This window comes from Prionailurus bengalensis, chromosome F2 (assembly GCF_016509475.1).
Source record: "Prionailurus bengalensis isolate Pbe53 chromosome F2, Fcat_Pben_1.1_paternal_pri, whole genome shotgun sequence".
NCBI classification, from domain to species: Eukaryota; Metazoa; Chordata; class Mammalia; order Carnivora; family Felidae; genus Prionailurus; species Prionailurus bengalensis.
Genome location: NC_057353.1, coordinates 72,206,809 through 72,217,615, shown reverse-complemented (window position 1 = coordinate 72,217,615; position 10,807 = coordinate 72,206,809). Strand labels below are relative to the sequence as shown.

The 10,807-nt window shown below is 53.1% G+C and overlaps 1 protein-coding gene across 6 annotated transcripts in view; it reads left to right on the top strand.

The window, feature by feature from the left end:
- Window positions 1–10,408: 10,408 nt before the first annotated feature.
- The window catches only part of CYRIB (CYFIP related Rac1 interactor B), a 148,375-nt gene continuing 147,976 nt past the window's right edge, over window positions 10,409–10,807 (top strand). For 4 of the 6 annotated variants that reach the window (XM_043601758.1, XM_043601757.1, XM_043601764.1 and 1 more), the window contains exon 1: window positions 10,655–10,708. The gene's annotated coding sequence lies outside the window, so the exon portion shown is untranslated. Of the gene's footprint in view, window positions 10,463–10,654; window positions 10,709–10,807 lie in introns of those variants that run through there. The other 2 variants (XM_043601761.1, XM_043601756.1) reach the window with 2 other exon arrangements.

Sequence of the window (10,807 nt, the reverse complement as noted above, 5' to 3'; positions counted from 1 at the left end):
AATCAGACAAACAAGATCTCCATTTTCTTGAAATTTACATCCAGTGGGAGGAAACAGAAAACTCATAGGTAAGGGAGTATCTGATAAGTGCCATGTAGAATCTCCAACAAGATAGTCTGATACTGACCAGCGTCCTTTGGGAATCCCACCGGACTTTAGAGACTTCTTGCTTTTCCCTCAATGAGGCTTAAAGTGAACTTTTGACTATCCCCCCCCCAAAAATAAAAATCTGTTTTAGGCTTATGATTCTCTTTTCACTGAAAAAAGAGGGGATTCGGGTTAAAACAGTCTCCCAACTGGTAGTTGTTGGAAAGAATCGCTTTGCTCTCTGTCCCTCTGAAATACCATTGGCGTGCCAGGAATGTGCCTTTCATGAGCATTCTCCGGTGACAGTGCCTGTTCCTTGCCTGTTCTTGCCACGATTAGTTGGTAACGACTCTTGCAGGAATGAGCCAGCTCTCTCTCACCAGTCAGGTGATGGACCCAAAGATTTACTTTTTTAATCTGTACAACAGGGGCGCCTGGCTGGCTCCGTTGGAGGAAAATGCCGCTCTTGATTCCGGGGACATGAGTTCGAGTGCACAGATTCCTTAAATACATTTAAACTGTAAAAACAAAAACATCACGGGGAACGATGATGATTATAGGAGTGTATCTCACTCTTTCTTTTTAAAGGCATTTTTTTTTTTTCCTTTTAAGGATAAAAGGCGTGGAAAGAATCATTCGCTCTCTCTTTCCAGAAATACTTTGTGAGCTCTGTTCTGTGCAGACCATGGTGTTTGGTGCTGGGCAGGGAGATGATGGAAGAACTTCCTGCATTCAGAGTTTCCTGACCATTGGCCCCCAGATGGTCACAGGGTGGGACAAAAAGGGTAAGTGCCTGAGAGGCGCTGTGCAATGGAGTTCAGGGCGCAACCGGGATTCCTTCCTGGGGCAGTCATTGCCCACTCCGTGGGGCGGGGCTCTAGAGGATAGGAAGGATCCTCAAAGGAGCAGAGGCTGGGGGGTGGGGGCGAGGAAGGGGGTGTGACCCTCTCTAGCCCTCCAAAAATCACTGTCCTTGCAACCCGTTGTCCAAGTCTGAAACAGTATTTTCTCTTGTTGTTATTTTTTTCCCCAAATATTTTAAGGCTGGTGAATAAATCCAGCTCTTGTTACCCCGTCTTACTTAGAAGCCCCCCCCCCAAATCTGTTTTTTATCTGTAAAGCCTCTTCCTATTGGTGATCCCTACTGTCCCGTCAATGTGGTCACCCAGTGACTGGATTACTAGGTACCCGAGGGTGAATTTTCCAGAGTGACTTCTGGTAACAGTAGAGACAGGTTTAAGGCCCGGAGACCAAGTTCAAGTCCAGCTCCTGCTACTAAATAAATGACTTTGGGCATGCCACTTGGACTCTGGCCTCCGTTTTGTTTCCAGATGGCATAACGCTGCCTGCCTCACCTTCGGGGAACAGAGTTTGAAGGTGAAGGAAAATGTGTATAAAATGCCTTTGTGAGCTCTAAAGTCCCACGGGGTTGTAAGGCCTCTATCAGCCATTCGTACAGGCCTCCCCCACCTCGGTCGACACGGGTGAGTTGCCCACCTCAGAGCCGGCAGGGGCGGGTGACCTTGCTAGGAGCTGCTGGCAGCAGTGAAGGTCGGGTGAGAGGGGGGCAAGGCTTGTTGTAGGGCCCAGTGTTTCTCAAACCCAGCGCGCCTTGGACCCACTCAGCGAAGGTCATCAACGTGCAGGTTCCGGGGGCCAGCCACCCTATCAGACTAGAATATGTAGGGGTGAGGCCTGGAAATCCGTATTTTCCACAAGTCCTCCAGAGGATTCTGGCGTTAAGTGGCTCTGGGACCGTGCTTTTTTTGTTTAAATTATTTCTTTTTGGGGCACCTGGGTGGCTCAGTAGGTCGAGCATCCGACTTCAGCTCAGGTCACGATCTCGCCGTCTGTGGGTTCGGGCCCCAGCATGGGGCTCTGTGCTGACAGCTCGGAGCCTGGAGCCTGCTTTGGATTCCGTGTCTCCCTCTCTCTCTGCCCCTCCCCACTCGTGCTCTGTCTCTCTCTCTCTCTCCCAAAGATAAATAAACATTAAAAAAAATTAAAAAAAAAATAACATAGGACTGAGAGTCTGAAGAGCTGGGCTTTAGTCCTGTCTCTCACTTGCTCTGCGACCTTCTGTAAGTCACTCAAATTCTCCATGATTTGGTTTCCTCACGTGCAAAGGGAAGAGTGCCTTCCTGTCTTCATCTCAGGACTGTGAAGTGACATCACAGGAGACCAGGGCTATGGAAATCCTTTGAAATGTAGGAAGCGCTGAGCTTCTGAAACACAGTCCCAGGGAAAATGGAAATAGAGCCTGCGAGCAAGGCAGACTTGAAAGCCATCGCAGAGGCAGCGGGGGCCTCAGGGAGAGCCTGGGGCAAGGACGTCTTGACACAGAGCGGGCCAGGGGGGCATCCTTGGGGAGGCAGGGCGCGTCCTATGTGTGGGTCAGAGGAGGCCAGGGCGAGGGTGGGAACTGAACCTGGAGGGAGGGAGGGAGGTGAGGGAGGAGACTTCCACACCACAGGGGAAGGGGTGAGGCCAGAGGAGCCAGGACACAAACCACAGGGGTGCAGTTCACATGGGGCACCTGGGTGGCCTGGTCGGTTAGGCATCTGACTCTTGCTCTCAGCTCAGATCATGATCTCATGGTCCCGTGAGATGGAGCCCCGAGTGGTGCTCTGGACCGAGAGCCCAGAGCCTGCTTGGGATTCTCTCTCTCTCTCTCTCTCTCTCTCTCTGCCCCACCCCTGTTCACATGCACTCATGCTCTCTCTCTCAAAATAAAATAAGTAAATTAAAAAAAAACAACGTTGGGGCACCTGGGTGGCTCCCTTGGTCGAACATGTGACTCTTGATTTTGGCTCAGGTCATGACCTCACAGTTCATGGGACGGAACCCCGTGTTGGGCTCTGTGTTGACAGCGCAGAGTCTGCTTGGGATGGTCTCTGCCTCTCTGCCCCTCCCCGCTCACAGGCTTTCTCTCTCTCTCTCTCTCTCTCAGAAATAAAATACATAACATTACAAAAGTAAAGAAAACATAAAACGTAAAAACAGTTCATTTAACCCTAAAAACACCAGATTGATGCGATAGCTCATGTTCCCAGTTTCCTTGGCCCCAGGAAGGGTAGTTAACTGGCCAAAGTCACACAGCGAGGAGGAGGCTGAACCAGTATCTCCATCCAGCTATTGTGGCTCCGGAGTCCGTGCTCCTAATCACTTTGCTGGCTCTCTGTGGCAAAGAGAGAGAGGAAAGGTTAGGACAGCGGTTCTTCTGGAGAAGGAGGGACAGAAGGGGAACCAGAAGGGTCTGCAGGGAGCTCCAAGGCTGTTATGTTGGGGGCTTTTTTAAAAAAGCATCTGCACGAATATGACTGAATCCATTTGCGAGGGCTGTCACAGCAAAGTACCGAGGACTGGGTGGCTTAAACGGCAGAAATTTCTTTTTCTCGCGATCCCAGAGGCCGTTCTTTCCCACAGCCTCTCTCCCTGCCTCGTAGATGAAGATGCCTTCATACAGTCTTCACTCTGTACGTGTCTGTGCCCTAATTTCCTCTTGTAAGGACGCCATTCATAGTAGATTACAGCCCATCCCTGTGACCTCATTTTAACTCAATCATCTCTTTCAAGACCCTTGTCTCCAAAAACAATCACATTCTCGGGAGTAGGGGGTAAGACTTCAATGTATGAATTTGGGGGCGGGGGCCCATAAATGATGGCCGAATAAGAAGACAGGACGGAGCTGGTGCTCCACATTGCTTTGTATGCATAAAATATTTCATAATTAAAAAGTCAGTATGATCAATTACAATACCGCACTTAGTAATGACGAGGCACGCTGGGCGGGAAGGGGAAAGAGTCCCCGAGAAATGGCCACGTGCAGCCTCACTGCGGTCCAGAGCCGGCTTCTCAGGCTGCGCCCCCTAAAAGCACTTGGAGACCTTTGAGAGCACTCTGAAGTCTGAGCCCCACCCAAAATCAATGAACTCAGAACTTTGGGCTGAGGCTCACATCTTGGAGGGCAAACAGGTTCCCCAGGTGTGTCCAACATGCACCGGGGCTGAGAACCGCTGCTCTCAGTCGGTGGGTGGCTCGCAAACTAGCTTCTGCGGAATCACCTGGAGGGCTTGTTAAACCCAGGGCGCTGGGCCCCACCTCTGAGTCGGAGTCAGTCTGGGGCAGGGCGGAGACCCCGCCGCTCTGGTCAGTTCCCAGGGGCTGCTGTTCCAAAGACCATCTCTGGAGAACACGGCTCTGAGCGGGTGCACAGCTGCAACCTGCGGCCAGACACCTGCTGTTTGGGGAGCACGGGGTTTTGTAAAGATGGAAAGGTGAATGCCACGCTCTCCCCATCACCCCAGTCTCCACTGCTCCCTATCGCTTGGTGGGGGGGCTTTCTCTGCAAGAGGGGGAGGGTCTGCAGAGAAGCTCCTCTCGGGGGTGACACCCGTCAGGCAAGGTCAGTGTGACATCAGTATCTATCTGTTCCCCACTCCTCCGTCCATTTCTTATTCAGCCCACCTTTATTCGGCACTAATCATGTTTCGGGTACTGTGCTAAGGGCTGGGCCCGCAACGCCGAATAAGACATAGTATCTGGCCTGGAGGAAATGACACTGAAGGAGAAACAGTAGTTTCTGTCTCTTTGCCGACTCTCCTGTGCGGGTTTCAGGCTGTCAGTGCCTGGCCCGTCCATTTAAACCTCTGTGGGATTGACATTCTGTCATATACGCGAACGAGGAAGCAAGATTCAACAGGGTGGATATAGTGTAATTGCAACTATATTAAAATAAAATGCATTTTATTTTTTTAAAATTTTTTAACTTATTTTTGAGACAGAGAATGAACGGGGGAGGGGCAGAGAGAGAGGGAGACAGAATCGGAGGCAGGCTCCAGGCTCCGAGCCATCAGCCCAGAGCCCGACACGGGGCTCGAACTCACGGACTGCGAGATCGTGACCTGAGCCGAAGTCAGACGCTTAACCGACTGAGCCACCCAGGCGCCCCATAAAATGCATTTTAAAAAGAGACACAATACGGGGCGCCTGGGTGGCTCAGTCGGTTGAGCGTCCGTCCGACTTCGGCTCAGGTCACGATCTCGCGGTCCGTGAGTTCGAGCCCCGCGTCGGGCTCTGGGCTGATGGCTCGGAGCCTGGAGCCTGCCTCCGATTCTGTCTCCCTCTCTCTCTGCCCCTCCCCTACTCTTGCTCTCCCTCTCTGTCAAAAATAAACACTAAAATAATAATAAAAAAAAAAAGACACAATACGTGAAGATGTTAAGAAAGGGCAGTTCCAGGGCTGACCCTGGAAGGGGCATCATGGGTGGGCTTCGCTTCCTTTCTTACACTTTTCTCCTGCGGCGTTTCTATAATTAGCACCCCTACTTTCACCATTAGAAAGAATAAACACCCTCTCCTCCCTGTGTGTGTCTGCACGAGGCTGTGTGTGTGTGTGCTCACGCACGTGCGTCTGCACATCTGTGCTTGTGGTCCAGCGTGGAGGGACGTTTTATGCTTAGAGAAATTACTCATATTACATTGAGCGAATGGTTTTATTTCAGTGTGGTCAGACGGGGGACATTTGATTCCTCGCCGACCGTTTTGCGGATACGATCACCCCTCCGCAGGACAGAATTTTTCTAGAGCAAGAGCGCTGACCCATTTGCATGGCAATGCACTTGAAAGTAACTGCTTCTCAGTGATGTCGCCATGACGAATCACATTTCGCAGCGTTTTGTGCGGACGTAGGTTCTTGGAGAGTGGGAAAGGCTATCTGCCCCCTCCACTAAACGATCCCAGGGAATTTGCTGGATTTTGACTCTGCTCTCTTGCCCTCGGTGGTAACTGTCACCTCCTAACATACAGTGACAGGTGACATGCCATGCATTCTCTTCCCTCACCTCCTGTGTGATGTGGGGGAGACCTGGAGGAGTGGAGAGGGACCGGGGCTGACTCTGCCTTGCTTCGGTCCCCTCCCCACTGCCAAACACCAACTGTGTACCGGGCACAGGCAGGTGCGAAATTCGCTTGTGTTCTTGCAGGTCGCCAGAGTCTAGATAGTGGTTTCTAGAGCCCCCCGAAGAATGTTGATTCGCTCCCCCGCCCCCCGCGGACCCAGGTTTCGGAAGATTTTGTGCACCTTATAGTGACCACAAACTGCCACCTGTTTCTGCACCCTCCAGGTGAAATCCTACCTACACTATCCCGCTCAGTCCCCACGGCAGTGCGACGATGGGCATGTCATTGTCACCCCACGTTATGTAAGCAGGAAACACAAGGCACAGCGAGGCTCAAGACTTTGTCCAGGGCCCTGCAGCTGCTCAGGGTCAGGATCTGAATTCAGGCCTCTCAGACTCCACCCTGAGCTTTTCTATGATGCCATGCTCTTTTGTCTTTTCGAAATGAGGTTATGATCGAAACCAAAATACTAATACCCAAACTGCATTATTCAATACTAATTGCCTTTACTTTCAATTGGTAAAGAATCGCCTATATAAACTGGCCGCGCAGAGGGCGTTCTGGGCCCCTGTTGCTCCGATTCTGACAGCTGGTTCATTGGTGCAGCCCTATGGCTGGATGTTGTGAAATGTTGAAAATACGCTAAAGGTCTTGCTCACCGGCTCCCCCCAACCCCAGCTGGTTCGCCTCCCCACTTCCTCCCTCTCTTCCTTCCTCCCATCCCTTCCTTCTTCCCTCCCTCCCTCCTTCCCTCCTTCCCTCCTTCTTTGCTTCCCAGTTTTTAAAATTCAAGTGAAAATCTCATAACCTATAGCTAACCATTTTAAAGTGAACAGTTTAGTGGCGTTTACTACATTCACTGTGTTGGGCAACCTCCACCTAGTTCCACAATTTTCATCACCCCAAAAGGAAACTTAGTGTCCATTAAGCAATGACTGCCCATTGTGCCAGTGCCTGGAAACCATCATTCACCAGCTTTTGAAGCCTGGGCTCCTCGTGCCCAGGTTAGGATCTCTGTTCCAGCCTGGGGGCCAGCTCTCTCTGTCTACCTTCCTGAGTGAAATCCCTCAATGGGAAGGGGCTGCCTGAGCCACCTGCAACCCCCTTCCCCACGGCCCTCCTGAAATTCCAGGACAGCGGCCCCTAGTGACTTCCGGCTGTGAGACTCCTCTCTGAAGCCCGCCAGTTCTGAATGGCCAGAGGTACAGGAACCCTGTAGCCCCGTGGGATGTGGAATCTACTTGATTACAAAATACTAACCAGCAGGACAAGAGCAGGGTTCCCGTGTCTCCTTTCACTTTCTGTTACTTTCCACAGGCAATAGCTTTTACTCTTGTGAAAAACCAGATGCTCAGTGGGGAGATACATATTAAAAAAAATGATGCTTTTTAAAATTTTATTTATTTCGAGAGAGAAAGTGAGCGAGCATGGGGAAGGGGCAGAGAGAGAGAGGGGGAGAGAGAACCCCAAGCAGACTCCGCACTGTCAGCACAGAGCCCAATGCAACTCACGAACGGTGAGATCACGACCTGAGATGAAATCAAGAGTCGGATGCTCCAGCGACTGAGCCACCCAGGCACCCCGGGAAAGGCACCCTTTTGAAGGGCTTTTGCATATATGATGGAAGGAGCCAGCTAGTTTGCTCGAAGAATGTGTGGACAGCACGTGCTATGGGAGAATAGGATACTGAGATTGCGAGCAAAATGTGCCTGCTGTTTTACAGCCGAGAAAGCATTACAAATTCATGATCTCATGCACATTTCTCAAACAGAAGATAATGTTCTTATTCCCATTTTGCAGATGAGGAAATTCAAGGAGTCGGAAGCTAATTGACTTGCCCAAAGCTGCACAGCTGGAAATTGCAGGCAGGCCTTCCTGACTCCAAAATCAGTGCCCTTTTCAGGACACCAAATATTATGGGCCGACTGCTGGTGTTTCCCCACAATACATAGGTTGAAACCTAATCCCCAATGTGATGGTGTTGGGAGGTGGGGCCTCTGGGAGTGATTCGCTCACGAGAGTGGAGACTTCATCAATGGGATTAGTGCCCTTGTGAAAGAGACCCCAAGGCCCCCAGCGGATTTGGTGACTGGTGAGGGAGGGCCCACTCTCTGGGTCATAGCCTTCTTCAGTGTGTCCTCACATGACATAGGTTTTTACCCCCAGGTTTCCATTTGCTTGAATTTGTCACATCTGTCAGGACCTGACCGATGAGCAAGATCAAAGGCCAGAATCATCCTCTTAGCCTTGCTGTATCCAGTGAGTGGAGACACACATGAGTCGGACTCCTCATCTTAGACATCTCTGAATTCCGCGGAGTGCAGGTGAAGCGTGATCCAGCCCCTGCACACACCTTCACTTATTCCTCCCTGCCTCCTGACGTCCCACACTACACTCTATGTTACATTCACTCCAAACCGTTTGAAGTTCCGAAGCATGCCAGAAAATTCTTTACCCCTATGCCTTTCATCATTATTGTGATAATTATGACAATGCTGATACTGTTCTCCTGGGTCTTCCTAATGTGCTGGGTTCTACACATGTGCTGTTTCACTTAAATCCCCCCCTCCCCAACTCATGAAGCTGTCATTGTCAATCCCACTTAACAAATGAGCAAACTGAGGGTCAGGGTGAAGAGCTGGGCTTTGGAGCCAGACAATCTGGGTTCATGCCCAGCTCCACTGCTATCTAATTAGTCTGACCTTGGGCAAATTCCATCCGTCTCCCAGCTCCAGTATCTTGCATAACACTGAGCATGATGAACCTGCCTCGTGGGGCTGTTCTGAGAATTAAATTAGATGGGCACGGCGTTTGGCAACTGGTTAGAACTTCAAAAATGTTCGGAATTATTAATGCCCACTTCGTAAGTGGCCAAGAAAGAAACGGACTCAGCTCAGCTCTGATTCCAACCCCTTGGCTTCTCAAGTTGCTAGTTCAGGACCCAGCTGTGTCCCCTCTGCTCCACCATGGCAAGGTGGGCTTCACTGCACTTCTTTAGAGATGAGGGCACTGATGCTCAGGCAAGGTTCCAGGTGCTTCTTTTTCACTTGGCCTAAATGCCTCTCAGAACTTCTAGGAAGAGTTTTATGATCTCCTTCTGCCCTCTCTGTGGCTCCCTCCCTTCCAAGTTGAACAAACACCCTTCCCCCTCAGTCTCCTCCATACTGGGTCGTCTGGGCTGCTTTCCTGCAGATCCAGGGCCAGGAGTCCCTTGCAAGTCCTGTTGAAATCAGATCTTCTCACCGCCCCCCACCCCCACCCCCAGCACTGGGCCTGGGTAAGGGAAAGGGTTCAGACCTCTTCGTAGAAGAAACCAACGGGTTATAATCAGGTAAGTCAACACGTGCATCCCAGCCCCCAACACATCCAGGATGGCTGGAGGTGGAGGGTGGAAAGACAGTGAAGGATTTCGATGTAACTCTTGATGCCCTGCTAGAGGTCAGTGCAAAGATACTTTAAAGAACACTGTCTATATTCCTGAGAAATGTGGCAGAATTTCAAGACTATGATAGGATGGGCTTGAGGGCGGGAGGGGCAAGGCAGAGGGAAGAAGACTATCCGTTTCCCATGCGTGTTGTGTTGTTACACGGAGAAAAATGCATTCACTGCCATTACAGAGTAGGGGAAAGATGGGGCCTCCGGAAGATGGGGCCTCCGGAAGATCCGACGCTGGAATCCGACAGGAGCTTTCTGGGAATTCCTGTACTAAAAGTCCTTGGAGAGCCAGCTACTCGTGGTGGCACAGGCACCCCTGTCCCTCCCCTGATCCTGCTTTATTTTTCCTCATAGCACTTGGCACCTCCAGACACATCAGATACTTGCTTGTTGTCTGTCCCCTTGCCTCCCAGGCCGGAATTTTGTTCGGGTTCCCAGCTGTGTCCCCAGGGCCTAGAACAGTCCTGGCACTTAGTAGGCCCTGGCACTTAGTGGGCCCTCAATAAGTATCTGTTGGAGGTCTAATGTCTTGAATGCACACGCTGTCACCGACCCCGCTGCGAGGTGGGCCGGGCGGGATTGGCATCATTCCCAAGCACAGGGGCGGGGGGAGCGGACCCAGGGGGCAGGAACCCGGCTGGCCTCAAGGTCGGGAGGCTGGCGCTGGAGCCCGAACGCTGACCGATAGGCTGTGACCTTGGGCCAGCCCTGCGCCTCCGGGGGCTTGGGGTTTCCACGTCTGGGTCAGCGGGGCGTCGAGCCCCCCACCCCCACCCCCCGCCAGCGCGCCCCGCGCAGCGGCTCCCCCGCCCGCTGTGACTTGCCCAAGGTCACCCCGCCGCGGGCCCCCCACCCCCACCCCGGCCCCCGCCCCCGCCCCCACCACCGGTTTTGGGGTGGGGGCCGGCGCGGGGCGGTCCCGGGGCGCCGCGCGCGCTGACGCCGGGCCCCGCGATGCGGCGGGGACGGGGCGCGGGGGGAGGCGGCGTCGGCGAGCGTCCTCCTTTTGTGCGAGCGCCGGCGGCTCGGCTTCTCGAAGGTAAACAGCGTTTCCTCTTCCTCCTCGAGGCGTCTCTTCCTTTTATAGTTATTTCTCGCCTGGCACTCGCCCGGGCCGCCGCTGCTGCTGCTGCTGCCGCCGCGGCGGGGGCCGCTCGCGAACCTGTGGCGGTGACGTGAGACCGGCCAACCCGGAAACGGCGGCGGCGGCGGCACCCGAGGCTCCGAGGCTCCTGCGCTCCAGCGCCCGCGGCCGCGCTCCCCTCGCCGCTCGCCCGGCCGCCAGGTACGTGCCCGGGGCCCCGCCGCGCCGCCGCCCGGGCCGCCCGGCTCGCCGCCCGCGCGCCCCGGAGCCGCCTGCGCCCGGCGCGGGTGCGGGTGCGGG